Raw genomic sequence first — 16,500 nt, forward strand, 5'->3', positions numbered from 1 at the left:
CAGCGCGATGCCTTTGAAGAAGGCTGTTGATGCCGTCATTGCCCTAGTAGAGTGGGCTCTTGGCGGAACTGGCAGAGGAGTCTTGCGAATCTCGTTACACAGTCTTATGCAAGACACAATGTGATTTGAAATCCTCTGTGAAGGTAGCGCTTCTCCTTTTGACCTGGATGCAATGGACACCAGGAGTGTGTCCGTTTTCCGGAAAGGTTTAGTTCTATCAATGTAGAAGGCCAGTGCCCTTCTTACGTCAAGTAAGTGCAACTGTGCCTCTTCATTTGAGTTGTGAGGCTTAGGATAGAACGAGGGCAGCACTATTGGTTCGTTGATGTGAAAGTCTGAAGAGACCTTCGGAACGAAGGCTGGGTGTAATCGTAAGACCACCGCTTCTTTTGAGAAAATCGTGCAGGGTGGTGTGGACATTATGGCCGTGAGCTCGCTCACTCTGCGAGCTGACGTGATTTCCAGGAGGAAAGTCGTCTTAGTAGTAAGTAGTCGAAGGGGGACCGTATCCAATGGTTCAAAGGGCGGTCCAGAGAGGGTGTGCAGAACTAGGTCTAAACTCCATGACGGCGGTATTGGTTTCCAAGGGGGGTACAGATTCACCAACCCCTTTAGGAAACGCGAGACAACAGGATGGGCAAATGTGGCTGATCCATCCTTTTCATGCCGAAACGCTGATATAGCCACCAGATGCACCTTTATAGAGGATAGCGAAAGTCCATTTTGTTTGAGTTGTAGCAAATAATCCAGAATCGTAGGTATGGTGGCGTCCCGGGATATTAGTTGCCTGGAGGAACACCATTCGGAAAAACGCAACCATTTGTGCTGATAAGTCTTTCTGGTGGAGGTTCTCCGACTACATTCAAGGACTTGTTGTACTCCCTCTGAGCATGTAGTCTCTAGGGCGCTTAGCCATGGATTAGCCAGGCTTGTAGCCGAAGTCTCTTCGGGTGCGGGAGCAGTATTGACCCCCGAGCCTGAGACAGGATGTCCAGTACTGTTGGTAGGAGAAATGGCTGATGTTGAGCCATGCGCAAGAGCAACGGGAACCACTGTTTTCGGTACCATGTTGGGACTATGAGTATCATGCGTGCTTTCTCCCTTCTGGTCTTCTCCAAGACCTTGTGTATAAGTGTCGTGGGAGGGAACACATAAAGTAGAGGGCCCTTCCATGGGATCATGAAGGCGTCCCCCAAAGACCCCTGTCCCATGCCCGCTCTGGAGCAGTATTGGAGACATCTCTTGTTTTCTCGGGTAGCGAACAAGTCGATTTTGGGAAAACCCCATCTGCGGAACACTTGGTGGAGTAGATCTGGACGGATCTGCCACTCGTGAGTGGGCGCAAAGTGTCTGCTGAGTTGGTCCGCCTTGACGTTGTGGATCCCCGGTAGGTATGAGGCCTTTAGAGTTATATTGTTGGTGATGCACCAGTTCCAGAGACGGACCGCCTCTGCACAAAGCGTACGAGACCTGGCTCCCTCGTCGGTTTATATAAAACATGGTGGTGGTGTTGTCGGTATTCACGCCAACTACTTTTCCGCGCAGATAATTGAGAAAGTGCCTGCATGCATTGAACACTGCCCTGAGCTCTAATATGTTTATGTGCAGTGTCTTCTCCGTGGGGGACCATAATCCTTGAGTGGTTTTGTCATCCATGTGAGCCCCCCATCCCATGTGGGAGGCATCTGTTGTAATGAACGCCGTGATTTGCGGTTGGCGGAAGGGCACCCCTGTCAGGAGATTCCTGGGGTTTCCCCACCATGTTAGCGAGCTTCGTGCCTCTGTTGTAAGTGACACTATCTTGTGGACGTTGTGGATTGAGGGTTTGTATACTGTTGCCAACCAATGCTGCAATCCTCGCATATGCAGCCTGGCGTTTTGCACCACAAACGTGGTGGTTGCCATATGCCCCAACAGTTGTAAGCACGTGAGAACTGGAACAGTGGGGTGTACGTTAGTAGTTGTACGAGAGATTCGATGGCATGGAAACGTGCCTCGGGTAAATACACGCTTGACGTGACTGAGTCTATTCGAGCCCCTATAAACTCTATATTTTGTGTGGGGTCGGTCTTTGATTTTGAGAAATTGATGATGAGGCCCAGTGAGGTAAATGTGTTTGTGGTGATGTGTATCATCCGTAGTACCTCCTCCCGGGAGGTCCCCTTTAACAGGCAATTGTCCAGGTACGGGAAAATGAAAACTCCCTGTCTGTGTAGGTATGCCGACACCACCGCTAAGGTCTTGGTGAAAACTCTGGGTGCTGAAGAGAGTCCGAATGGGAGGACTCTGTACTGGAAATGATCTGTACCCACAAGGAACTGGAGGAAGCGCCTGTGGGCTGGCTGAATCGCAATATGAAAATACGCGTCCTGCAAGTCGAGGGCCGCAAACCAATCGCCCTGGTCTAGTGCCGTGATTATTGAAGCCATCGTAGTCATTTTGAAGCGTTGTTTGCGTAGGTACTGGTTCAGTGCGCGTAGATCCAAAATGGGTCTCCACCCCTCTGTCTTCTTCTCTGTCAGGAAATACCTGGAGTAGAAGCCTTTGCCTTGAAACTGTTCCGGTACCCTCTCCACCACCCCTATGAATAGCAGGTGGTCCACCTCCCGCCTTAATTCCGGTAGGTGAGAGGGGTCTCTGAGGACAGGTGCGGTGGGAGGATTTGGTGGAGGTAAAGACTGGAAGGGGATCGTGTATCCCGTGTTTACAATCTCCAGTACCCACTTGTCCGACGTGATGCTTTCCCATTGTGGGTAGAATGGCTTGAGTCGGTGATGGAACATGTACTGAGATAGGCACTGAGGTACGGTCTTGGCTTTGCTGCCCTCGACATACCCGTCAAACTTGCTGTCTCGCACTTTGCCTTGCGGGGGCGCTGCCCTGCTCAGGCCGGTGCTAGGGCCTTTATAATGTGTTTGTTGATGACGCCTTTGATCATACCCCCGTTGAAATTGGGCACGTTGTTGTTGGTAACCATAACGGCATTTATCAGAGGGGTAGCCGTGTTAGTCTGGATCTGTAGCAGCAACGAAGGGTCCTGTGGCACCTTATAGACTAACAGAAAAGTTTAGAGCATGAGCTTTCGTGAGTTAACTCACTTCTTCAGATGCACTTCACTTCTTCAACGGCATTGTTGAGGATAAAATTTCTTCCTTCTGAACGGTGGGGTATATATCCCCAAGGTCCGAAGCGTCGCTCTGGAATCTTTGCTCGAGCGTAGAACTGAGTCAGTCAATTCAGCAAACAATTTTATGTTGTCAAAGGGGAGGTCTGCAATTTTGACTTGCAACTCCTTTGGAATGCCGGATGTATGAAGCCATGACTCTCTCCGCATTACCACTGCAGGGGCCACGGCATGGGCCGCTGTATCTGCCGCATTGAGTTCAGTGTCCTTAGACCCAGCCTCTGATTGGGGCAGCCGTGGTGTTCCCCCAGGTGGAAGCAGAACACCTTGGCGTTGAGGAGTAGTCGACGGGGATCCATAGTGAGACGTCGAACTCCTATGATGACGCCCTGCATAATGATGGCGATCGTAGCAACAGGGACAGGAGCCTGGCGATGGAGACCTGGACCATGACCCAAGGATGTAAGGGTGGTGCCTGGAATGACGAGACCTCCGAGATGATACCGACGTGCGAGGAGAGCCTCTGTGAGAAGACTCGTAGGGATCTCTGCTAGATGCTGGCGAAAAGCGTGCAGATCCCTGTGATGGGCTCTGAAGGAAAGGAGAAGGACGTCTGTGGCAGGCTGAAGGTGTTGCTGCCCATCGAATCTCTGGTGGTGATCGTGGTGATAGAGGCAGTGCAATTCCCTCAGGAGAGGGGCTGTGGTGCCTGGTCTTCGTTTTAGCCTCTACCCTCTTGGGTGGCCCTATTGGTGAACTTGGTACCGGAGCAGGTGTCATGCTGATTTCCACTGCTCCCGGTGCCACTGTTGTTGGTGCCGCTACTGTCGGTGCCGTCGTCGCCGGTGCCGTCATCGCCGGTGCTGCCGATCCCAGTGCCGCCGTCCTCGGTGCCGCCGATCCCGGTGCCATCGTCCTCGGTGTCGGCGATCCGGGTGCCGTCGTCTTCGGTGCCAATGTGTTCAGTGCCGCTGTCTGCGGTGCCTCTGGGGAAGTCCCGATCGGTGCCGCAGTAGCCGGTGCTGAGCTGATTAGTGCCCGCACGGCTCTCGGTGCCGACTCCCCAGTCGCTGCAGGGCCTTGAGTTGTTGCATGCGCCACGGCTTTACCAGTAGAGGAAGCCAGCGTACGTGGGCCCTTTGTTACACTCGTCCCACTCCCAACAGTCAGGGGCAGGGATCGAGTAGGTGAGGCTCTTCTTTTCTTCTGCGCAGAGGAGGTCAAAGAGGCAGCCTTCCTCTTGTGCGCTCCTGAAGACCCTTCCACATGTACTGTCTCCAATGCGGCAGGCTGAAGTGCTTTGTCAACTAACAGCATCTTCAGCCTCATTTCTCTGTCTTTTCTAGCTCTATTAGTCAACTTAGAACAATGGGAGCACTTCTGAGGAACGTGTGTCTCCCCGAGGCACCGTATGCATTTGCTATGGCCATCCGAAGCAGGCATGGCCTCCCGGCAAGATTCACACTTCTTAAAGCCAGGGGATGGCATTGTTAAAACTTAACTCTGAGTCCTTTATGTGCTAATAGCGCACTTAACAGTCTATTAGTTGATGTTAAACAACCGTTGGCCTTTGAAGGCTGACAACAAACGCGGTGGGCCCGCCCAGAGGCAGCCGCTACTGTTCTAAGATAGTCTTTAGGTTTTAAACAACTTTAACAGAGAGATTAACTATAATAACTATAGAAATGCTAACTATAACTGTTAAAACTATTAACACTAGAAAAAATAAGGATTTATCTGTCTCGGGCGTTGGAGACGGAGAGGATTCCATCTGCAGCCGTTGGCGGTTGAGAAGGAACTGGCGGGGACCGGATCGTGCACGTAACCGTAAGCGCACGAAGAGCCGACGCGCATCGGTGCATGCGCAACCCGACGGAGACTGCTGAAGATTTTCCGAGCTGCGGCGCCGGGGCGAGCCCGACACCTACCGTGGAGCACCCACGGGGACCACTCGAAGAAGAACATGATTTATCTGAACAACCAAAACATCTTAACTATTTGCAGTCATTTTTAAACCACCAAGAATTATTCAATGACTTTTTAATAAACAAACAAATGGCTTTAAAAATTGTCAGTTCACAAAAAAGTTACAAACTGAAAAAATCTGACCTTTCTCATGATACTTTCTGTATAGCTTAAGTTAAAATGTTGGTGGCATGATAAAATGCATATCTACTCACAAGCCAGTACTCTTATAATTCCTGTTTTATTTACATCTCTTTATACATTGTTTTAAATAATCAGCTTGATTGCTCCAACATCTGCTGTTTTTATTGCTACCGTTTGTGCAGTTTAAATCAGGCAGTTGTCATTTAAATGCCCTGATATACAGCACATGAATCAAAACATTAGCTACCTACCCAGAATAACATTTTTGTGAACAGATTCACAGGAAGGCAAGAAAGATAAATTCTCTAACACACCTTTTTGAATTTTGCTGCTATAAATGTACAACTAAAATATATATGCAAAGATACACAACTTAAATAAAAATGTTTTTGGAATCCTAAATATATCAAAAGCAAACAATTCCAAATAGTGCATGAAACATGCATATCTCTTAGTCTAGAATTTTCTAAGAACAATATTCATTACAAAAATAAATGTGAAACTTTTTTTATACAGCTGCCTACAGAAATGCTCTGAGGATGTAAAAGTGATTGTGAAATATTGTTTTGTCTTGCATCATGATGCACCCTATCATGAATGGATGAACTAGTACTAGTAAAATAAAAGACATATTGACCTAAATCTGATTAAAATAAATCAGAAATGTCAGTGTAGTAAGCAAGGAGAAGGACTACTGTAATATAAAGATCTGCACAAGCTACTTAATGTGCCAGCTCATCTGAGCACTTTGAGTGAGCTTGGGTGACACCAACTCCTGCTCCCCACCCTGTCCCCATCAAGGTGCCAAACCTAAGCAGCCTAGCAACTCAGGAGAGTTGTTTTCAAAGGGAAGCCAAATTCAAGAACTGCGTCCACACTAGCAAGTAAATTCGGAAAACCTGGTCCTCTTTTGAAATAGCACGCGGAGCATCCACACAAAACACACTTTCACAAGGAAATTGAAAGAATAAGGTGCTGCTTTTGAAAGCACTCCTCCAGTCCCGTATTAGGAAGAGTACCCTTTTGAAAGACTCTTTCAAAAGAGAACATATGTAGATGCTCGGTGGACCACTCTTTCGAAAGAGGAGTCCTCCATTGGTGCTGGCCAGCAGGGCTCTATGATCTCTGCATCTGACCACCCTTAAAGCCGCACAGACACAGAAACCCCATGACAGCAAGCTGAGAGCTTGCTGGCAGCAAAGCCATGAGCTGCATTCAGCACACCTCATGGCCATCCCCCAGAACATTGATCTCCAGCCATGGCCAGCAACCAGACACCCCAGGAGCCCCAGATCCTAGCCACTCCCCTCAATCTCCCCAAAAGGGCTCTCTCCTAGACTGAGACAAAGTTCAAATGACCTCCTGGGCCTCTGGGAGGATGGGGAGGTCCTCTGAGAGATGAGGGCAAGCAGTTGAATGTGGCTGCATTTGCCCACCTTTCCAAAGGACTGGGCACACAGATACACCCTGCCCGCACCCCTGACCAGGGCTACGTTTACACGTGAACGCTACATCAAAATAGCTTATTTCGATGTAGTGACATCGAAATAGGCTATTTCGATGAGTAACGTCTACACGTCCTCCAGGGCTGGCAACGTCGATGTTCAACTTCGATGTTGCGCGGCACCACATCGAAATAGGCGCTGCGAGGGAACGTCTACACGCCAAAGTAGCACACATCGAAATAAGGGTGCCAGGCACAGCTGCAGACAGGGTCACAGGGCGGACTCAACAGCAAGCCACTCCCTTAAAGGGCCCCTCCCAGACACAGTTGCACTAAACAACACAAGATACACAGAGCCGACAACTGGTTGCAGACCCTGCGCATGCAGCATGGATCCCCAGCTGCGGCAGCAGCAGCCAGAAGCCCTGGGCTAAGGGCTGCTGCCCACGGTGACCATAGAGCCCCGCAGGGGCTCAAGAGAGAGCATCTCTCAACCCCTCAGCTGATGGCTGCCATGGCGGACCCCACTATTTCGAAGTTGCGGGACGCGCAATGACTACACGGTCCCTACTTCGACGTTGAACGTCGAAGTAGGGCGCTATTCCTATCCCCTCATGGGGTTAGCGACTTCGACGTCTCGCCACCTAACGTCGAAGTTAACTTCGAAATAGCGCCAGACGCGTGTAGCCGTGACGGGCGCTATTTCGAAGTTAGTGCCGCTACTTTATTTAAAAGCACTGCAGGTCACTACTGGGGTGCTTGCTGTCTGCCAACCTTCCAAAACTCCAAGCCTTTCCTATTATCAGAGGTACAGTGATCCAACAGTGTTTTGAGGAAGGACAGATCAGTATAATGGGAGGCTGTCTGGACTGCTTCTTTCTCTTTTCTCTTCCCTTGAGTTCATTTTGGACACAGAGACTGGCACCTTGGAACCAGGAGCTGCTGGTAAGGGTCATAAACAATTGACAATAACAAACCACTGGGAGTTTCCCAGTTTCAGGAGGCTGGCCTCTCAGTTGTACTATAAACTGGATGAAGAAAAAAACAGTGAATGAGGAGACAGGTGGCTAGTAAATCAGTACCTTTTTTAATACCTGGCTATTCTAGCTGTTAAAGGTTAATAATTCTGTAGTGTTTATCCTTATTCTTGCCCCTGCTGCCAGCAACTTGGGGAAGGGCAGAATAAATACAGTGGACTAAACTTTAATCTGATGTTTCTCAACCTATTTTTATAAAGTGCCCCTTTTTAAAAATATATATATATGTACCCCAAGACTTCTCTCATGTACCCCTAAGGGTATGCGTACTACTTATTGAGAAACATGGTCTTATGGTAACCTGCAGTCTTGAAACAAGTGCCATTCAACTCTTCCAGACTTCTGTACCCTTTTCTGGAGTCATTTGTTTTGCATACCACCATGTTACACTTCATTTAAAAACTACTTTCTTATAAAAACATGCACAAATATCACAGAAGACTACTACTAAAAACTTGGTGAATTTCTACTACCTTATTATTAAATAAATGAATTGGAATAGAAATATGGTGCGGTAGGGACTCAACATTCATGAGGGTTCTGTGTTTAGAACCCTTGTGAATGCTGACTTTCACAAATGGGGTGGCGGGGCTCGGAGCCCTGGGAAGCGGCATCCACGAGCACTTCCTGCCCCAGAGCCCTGAGAAGCAGTGGCTGCCGGCACTCCCCACCTTGGGCCCCGGGGAAGCAATGGCTGCAGGCGCTCCCCACCCAGGGCTCCGGGGAAGTGGCAGCTGCTGGCCCTCATGCCTGGGGCCCCAGGGAAGTGGTGGCTGCTGGCACTCCCTGCCCAGGGCCCTGGGGAAGTGGTGGCTGCTGGTGCTCTGGACCTGGAGCCCTGGGGAAGCTGCAGCAGCCACTGCCATTCCTGGCCCTGGGAAAGCTGCAACAGCTGCCAGCACTCCCCACCCAGATCCCTGGGGAAGCCGTGTCAGCCGTCGGCACTCTCAGCCCCAGAGCCCCAGGGAAGCGAGGCCACTTGTGAACAATTGATTTTGCGAATGTGGCATTCACAAATGTCGAGACCCTACTGTACTTACATTTCAGCCTAACGTATATGAATCAGTAGAAACAAGTTATTGCCTAAATGAACTTTTATATTATACTGACTTTACTAATGTTTTTATATAGCCTGTTTTAAAATTAGGCATGTACCTAAATGAGTCAATGTACCCCTAGAAGACCTCCGTGTAATCCCAAGGATACAGATATCCCTGGTTGAGAAACTGCTTCAACTGTGAGCTGGAGTATCAACCTGACCATTCAGGCCCATTGACAGGTATGTTTATTCAAGGAAAAAATATATAAACAAAATGATAAGCTAGATAAAAAGCACGTGGTTTTATAAGATGTCTAGGGATGTCAGAAGCTTCTAGGGAAGCTGGAGAGGGAAAGAGAAATTCAAACATGCCATAGCAAATCAAAAACTCAGAAAATTTTGAGGATTAAATGGACTTCGAAGTTGCCCCGGCACTTCAAAGTACTGGCGGGTGAACCGCAGCTAGACTTGTGCTGGTACTTCAAAGTTTAAAACTTCAAAGTTGCCATGGGGGGTGGAATTTGCTTAATGATGTCCTGCCTTTGAAGGAAGGTGGTAGTGTAGACACAGCCATACAGGTGTAGAAAGTAAACAGAAATTTCGATTAAAGAAAAATAAATTCAAATTTTAAATATTAAAGACTTTGAAAATAAGGAAGCTTTATTCAGTATGATCTATAAAATTACTTATCTTTTTTCCCTAAAAACAATTAGATTTAATCAAGATCAGTGTTACCACAAACACTGTGAAAGCCAAATTTACTCTTGAGAGTCTCATCCTCTTCCAGAAACATTACATGAGTTTGTTTCTTTTATTATAATTCCACCCTTACTGGCTTCAAGGACCTTCCTAATTGAATTTAAATGTGGATTAATGAATCCTATCTCCATTGTAAATTCTTTCCATCCAAATTCCTTACTTGTGTGTGTTTGTATAGTTTAAACACAATGTTCTAAGTCAAATTCTGTCATTTCTTTGCAATCATGACCAGTGTTACCCTTTCAGTCTGCATTTAGAGCTGGAAATTGCATAAAAGAAATTTTGGTTAAAGCTTGGAATGACCCTTCCCTTGCAAATCCGAAAGATTTATTGCAAGTATTGATTTTTTCTTGGACTTATTTGCAGCTTTTTTTTTTCTTTTTACAGAATTGATTATAGGAAGTTTATTTATTGGCTGTCTTCCACATTTGGTATTCAAAAACAGGCACTAAAGTGTTAGGACTTTTATCATTCCCAATTATTTAAAGAGGGATTTAAAAATACTTTATTACTGATCCAGGGGAACACTGCAGAATTTGGTTAAAGGTCATTTAATTATCATCAGAGCTAACTGATGCTCTGCTTCAGTTGCAAATATTTCTAATAATAGTAGGATGAACCTGCTAAGCAGAAGACTGCTTAACACCAATCCCCTCCTCTTTCTCCTGTCCCAGAGGAATAATTCTGACCTTGGGGAAAAAACAAACATACAAACAAACAGAAAAAAGGGTATTTCTGTAGAAGCAGTGGATACTTACTTGCAAGCCAAGAACAACTGTGAAAGCTGATCCCCATTTTGATACTTAGAGTGCAGAAGGTGGGGACCTAACATAACTTTTAAGTATCTTGCCACTAAAGGATCTTTCATAAAAAAAAAAGCTCCCTAATGTCACAGATTTCCTGACCCTGGAGAAACCCTGTCATCACCCAAGTACAAAAGTCCCAAAACTCAGGAAGACACACTTGGGATGTCTGTTTGGGGGTTAGCTCCAAGCTCTTAACCCTCCCTCAGGAGAGAGCCTAAAAACAAGTGGCACTTTTTTAATAGATTACCCTTCAGTCACAGGCATTGCACAAAGAACTTTGTGCCTTCTAGGACACAAGAATCAGATCACAATCTTTAAAAGGTTGATGTTGTTAACAAAACAAAGATATACTTGGTAAGTATGTCCAGTTGGCAGGTGTTACAGAGCAACTGGAGCGGGGGGGAACACAGAGAATTATTTCCCTGGGATTCAATTTAAAAGTTACAGTGTACAGGAGCAGATGGGGAGAGGGATACATAAATCAGCCTGAAAATTCCTACAAACCAAATCAAAATTAAGACAAATAAATAAATGCCTGAGCATCTCTGACTAAGCGTTCTCTTGCTAGTCACATATTGGCTGTTCCAAGACTCCTCTCTAGGTATGGGTATTACTGAAAAACTCCATGCCTAGTTCCTGACTTAATTAATCTTGCTCAGCTTACCTTTGCTCACACAAAAGACTGCAGCAGCAGATCACCGCTTCAGTTCCAAAATTTCTCTCTTCCCTTTGGTTTGTCTGGTACCTTGCCAATCCTTGCCAATGCTTCCTGCAGATTTTCAGGGTTTAATCCTTCAGAGGCATTTTAGTTATAACTGAATGCTGGGATGTCCAGGTAAGGGTAGTATCCCTCCCATCCATCACAACAGAGAAAGTGGATGCAGAAAGAAACACTCAGGAGCTGGATACAGAGCAGACAGTTCAGAAGCTGCAAAGTGTGTGGCATTTGTTGTGATGGCCAGATAGTACTGCTGGTGCAAGACTGGACAGAGAGGCAGTGCAGGTGAGCTCCAATGAGACATAGCACTAACTGAGACTGGCCTGGAAACCTCCAAGCTCTATGCGCTTTTGAAAGAAGCTTGAATTGGGGGAGGGCAACACAGACAGTCAGTTTGAATGGCCTTAATCCTTGACTGGCCTGTCCCTGACCATCACCAGGCACACAAATAAGAACTACTATTGTGTTACTCAGTTGGAGCCACTTAAACCACAATATCTAAGGTACTTGAAACATGTATGTTGCTTGCCAGCACTATTAAGACATCCCTTCACTTTAGCCACAAGTCTGAGTGGTTACTTGGACCAACCAGAGCCTATACCTGTAAGTTTGTGGTCTGATGTGTATTCAGCACTTGTCTCTTAGACATGGTACTCCTTGCACGTTACTGATTCCTTAGGGCATGTCTGCAAGCCCAGGATCAAGGCAAAGAACCTTTGTATTTACATTAGCATTGTGCTAATTCCAGGCTTGGACAAAGCGTCCCAGGAACCTGTAGGGCTGGAGCATCCAAACTTGAGTTAACTGAGACCCGGTGTCCAAGCCCTATTACTTTGCAGTGTAGACACAGCCATGTTTGACTCACCTCCCTCAAGTCATCTAGCAGTATCCCACAATTCCTTGAGGCAACTTCTTTAGTCCTCTACCAAGAATCTACAATTCGCTCTAATTAAAATGGAAACATCATGCCCTTTTGAACAGCAGCCAATCATGTTAGCATTAATCCATTAATCAGAGATTCTTCTGGCTTTGCTACATGCTGACAGCCCCACACCAGAAACTGTGGTCTGTCTAGGGAGCATCAGTCGCTATGACAATAATACTGAGCACCATCTACCTATGACAGCATGCAGCATCAGAGTACTTCCTCCTCCTTCTCCTCCTCCTGCAGATCCATCAGAAAATCCATTGTGTATTTTTGGTGGGATAGAAAACACGGTCAAAAAGGCCACCATACAGCTCAGATATAAATAAAATACTCAGGTCCAGATTCAGCAAAGCACTCATGCATGTTAACGCCAAAGCTGCCTGAGAAACCAGAGCAGTGGGAAGCATCTATAACAAGAATTATGTGCTCAAATCAGAGAAGATTTTCTATTTTGGCATCACATATTTCGTCTTTGGAAAGAGCCCAAAGAATGACTCTTGAAACATTGCTCAGTGTATGGCAAATTTACATGACAGCCACTTACTCTCTGTGGGTCTGTTACTGGAGACTCTGGGCAGCAGCAACAGCTTTCCCACCTCAGGAAGAGTTATGATGAAAAAGAATCAAGATATATAATCAAGATGGATAATTATGTTACCAGGAATAAAACACAAAACAGAGAATATCATCTAGAGTGGCCACAAGTTGGATTCACAAAGATCAAGAAGAAATCAATGCTAGGATCATTACCTTACATCTATTCCATTTAATTTGAAGTAATGCCTTCCTATGAGAACCTATTTTCATTCTGAATTTAATTAGTGTTATGGGTGTTTTATTACTACTACTACTACTACTACTAATAATAATAATAATAATAATAAAATAAACATATGAAAGTAATGTGTTTTGTTTTAATCTGGGTTGTCTAGATAGTTATAAATGAGGGGAAAATGGAGAAAAAAAAGATTTTACTTTCCTGAGCATGTAAGATACAGTAAAAGTTCAGAATACAGGGAAGGCTATTTTCTGCTCCTTCTCAGGGAGTTTGTTTTACACTAGTATATTTCAGTGCCTTGCTTTGCTTTTCTATAAGGCAAAAGAGAGAGAGAGAGAGAGAGAGAGAGATGGATGCTACCAACCACCCTATATTTATGATGTGGAAATGCAGCATCATCTGGACCATGCAAGATCTGCTTTCACCTGTCTGAGACAAAGGGTCTTCAAGAACTGGGACATCTATCCCAAGATAAAGCTCCTTGAATACCATGCATTGTCTGTTCCAATGCTATTGTATGCATATAAAATTGGACAACACTCAAGCACCATTTGAAGGCACTTGGACAACATCATCAATGTTGCCCCAGCAGAATCCTAAATATCTCTTGGAAGGATAGGTGCACGAACATAAGCATCCTGGAAGAGTAGAACATGACCATCATTGAAGCCATTATCATTCATCAACAATTTTGTTGGACTGGTCATATGGCTTGGATGTCTGGTCAGCTCCTCCCAAAACAGATTCTGTTTTCTGAGTTGAAGGAAGGATAGCAGAGCATTGGGTGCCAGCAGAAGTGATATAACAACCTGGTGAAGGCCACATGAAAAAGTAAAGCATCATTTCTGACACTTTGGAGAACCTTGTCCAATACTATCCCCAGTGGAGAATAATAACCTGTGAGGGGTTGGCGCAATTTGAGAGATCCCTCTGAAGTGCAGACCAGGACAGGTGGAGAAGAAGAAAGAGTATTAAAAACTGTCCCATGCCCCACCAACAGCTACCAACACCTGCTTCTTCTGTGACAGGATCTGTGGCTCCAGAATTGGGCTGATCAACCATCAATGGACTCATGAGTAGTAGGGTGACATGAAGACATCCTACTTGCTATTGAGTGACTGTCAAACAGAAGCACTGCTTCAGTTTCATTTTTATAAGGAAAAGAGACAGAGAGAGAGAGAGAGAGAGAGAGATGGATGCTGCCAATAATCCAATATTTATTAGATTATAGTTCTGAATACTTTAATTTGTTGCAAAATATATTTGTAACACAGCATATCCAGAATGTGCCAATGCTTGTTACCTGATATAAAATTATTCAAAATAATTCAAACAACTTCAGCCTGACTTTTTAGGGAGGACTGTGTGTATCTTTTCTATTTGATATGCGGATATACACACCACATTTTAGGAACATATAAGCTCTTCTGTCATCAACAGTTTATAAAATTTGCAACTACTGAGCATATACTGTAGTCTGCAAGCTTGTTTTTTACAGGTATATATTAAAAAAAAACATGAGCCCACTCCCCTTAAATGCAGACCAATATTAGAAGAATTTTAACTCACTTGTGGTTTGGCTGAGTTTAGTGTCTTTGCTCAGATAAATTGTGTGCATGCAAGTGCATGTGTTCACATGATGCATCTATTCATCTAGACAGACAGGTATCCAAATAGATAGCTGTCTAGATATCTCTACGTTTAGCATATAACATATAAAGAATATTTTTGTAATATTAAAAATGTTGACTGTATTGGCAGACAATGCATATATTGCACTTACACAGAAAGCGAGGGTTACAATTATCTGAATCTGTAAAACACTGAACCGTTATCCTGTACAACAAAACAAGGGATTTCAAAGGGGGCCTGAGGCACTTCCCATTTAATTTAACAGCATTTTGCTATTCATTTCAGGGGGAAACACATTTGGGCCTTTGACTGTGGATAACTGAGAAGGCAAAAATGATATACAAGGTTGTCTGAAGCTTTCCTGGTAAATTTAAACAAGATTTTGTATTTTATTTCATGGTCAATTTTATATTTATTAGAATAGTTTTCTAGTTCCAAAGGGATTTAGATATGCTGTAGAATCAGAATGACACATGTGAAATCAAATTTACCACTGGCAAGTATGAATACAAATATGCACATCTGTCTTCAAAATAAAAAACAAGAAGAAAGATGGCACTGAACTAACTAAAGACCTTCCAGTAATAGAATCCTCTGCCAGTACTTCTCTATCATCTAGTAAAGCATCTAAAACCATCAAGAAAATGCACTGGATGATGTGCTATTTGGAATTAACTCAGCCAACAAGGGGTTTGGTCAACATCTGCACCATAAACCTTGTGATGGGGAAGTTTTGTTTCAGAGCTTCAGACTGAACAATTTGACAACAGACCACAAACCTCACCCTGGCTTTGACCAACTTGGATACTCCTTGCAGGCTGACCCTAGTAGCTTTCCAGTCCTAAATGTGCCCTCCCTGAAGGGTCCAATCACACTCACAGGACTCCGATAGATATATATGAGGTTTGCTGCCTCTACAGAAACAATGCAATAATATTCCAATAACAAAAGCACACACTTTATTCAACTTACGCAGCACTAATGATATATAATGACAGCAAAACAAGTTTAATAACATGGGTAGGAATTAAGTGGTACCGAGTTAAAGAAAATAAAGCCAGAGATGGTTATCAGCAAGTGAAAGTGAAAACACATATCTAAAAGTCTAAAACTTAGCTTAGAAGGAAATTATTCAAGATTTTTTTCTTTCTTATACCCACTGCCTCATTTGCAGTCTTTTATTGGCTGTGTGGGACAGAACCCTTCACCATGACCAGATCATTTCATTTGTCTCCTGTAAAATGTAAAAAATAACTTAGAGGGCTTCTACCTCTCTCTTTATAGTTCTGTATTTTTGATGGGATACCACCCACATATAGTTCATTAGTTCATGCTGAGTAAAGGAACTAGGAAATCTGAAATATAAGGCTTCAAGGTGGTAGTTGCTGGTCCTCCACTAGCAGTAGCTACTATGAAAGTTTTCTCTTCCTGCTGCAAACTCAGATGCAAATGAACAGTCTATTGAAGGGGGACCATACTTTCATTATTTCTTTTATTTATTGGGTCAAGAGCTCACATGGGAAAGACCCACTTCTTCAGATTGCTTTGTTTTGCTAAGATACAGACTAACACACCTACCCTTCTGAGACTATATCTTTTGTTGTTTTTTTTGTTCTTGCTGTTGTTGTGAAATCCAAATGTGAGTCAAATGTTAAGTGAGATTTTTTTCCCATCTTGCATACTCTTTTACTCTAAAGCCCTTTTACAGTGCTAAGAGTGAAAAGAGTTTTAAGGTGGGTATAAATTAGTGGTGCCTTACTGTACATGATAACCAAACCATAAGTATTCTTCTGGGTCAGGATCCAGTATGTATGAGCCCATTCCAGTGGATTGGAATCCCATACCTATGGTTGAGAAGTACAGATTCATCTGTGATTGTCTCTCCTCATGTGCAATTCACACCTACAAGTGAAAAGTATATGGACAGCCCAGCTATGTTTAAGTACTACCATTCCCACGCTGGCTCAGGATGTCTGGAGGGTGTATGTGTTCAGTGGTGGTGGACATGCTGGTGCTGAATCAGTTAGCATGAAGAGTGATGGGAGACTATGATTGTCAGTTCAATGGGTAAAATTGTGGAGGAGTTTGCTAACAATTGGCATATAGGCTCATGTAGATATCTGAGG

General features: G+C 44.6%; 1 protein-coding gene across 2 annotated transcripts in view; it reads right to left on the bottom strand.

Moving 5' to 3' along the window:
* The window catches only part of KLHL1 (kelch like family member 1), a 501,813-nt gene that overhangs the window by 333,301 nt on the left and 152,012 nt on the right, over nt 1-16,500 (bottom strand). The window lies entirely within an intron of this gene.

This window comes from Carettochelys insculpta, chromosome 1 (genome assembly GCF_033958435.1).
Source record: "Carettochelys insculpta isolate YL-2023 chromosome 1, ASM3395843v1, whole genome shotgun sequence".
Taxonomy (NCBI): Eukaryota; Metazoa; Chordata; order Testudines; family Carettochelyidae; genus Carettochelys; species Carettochelys insculpta.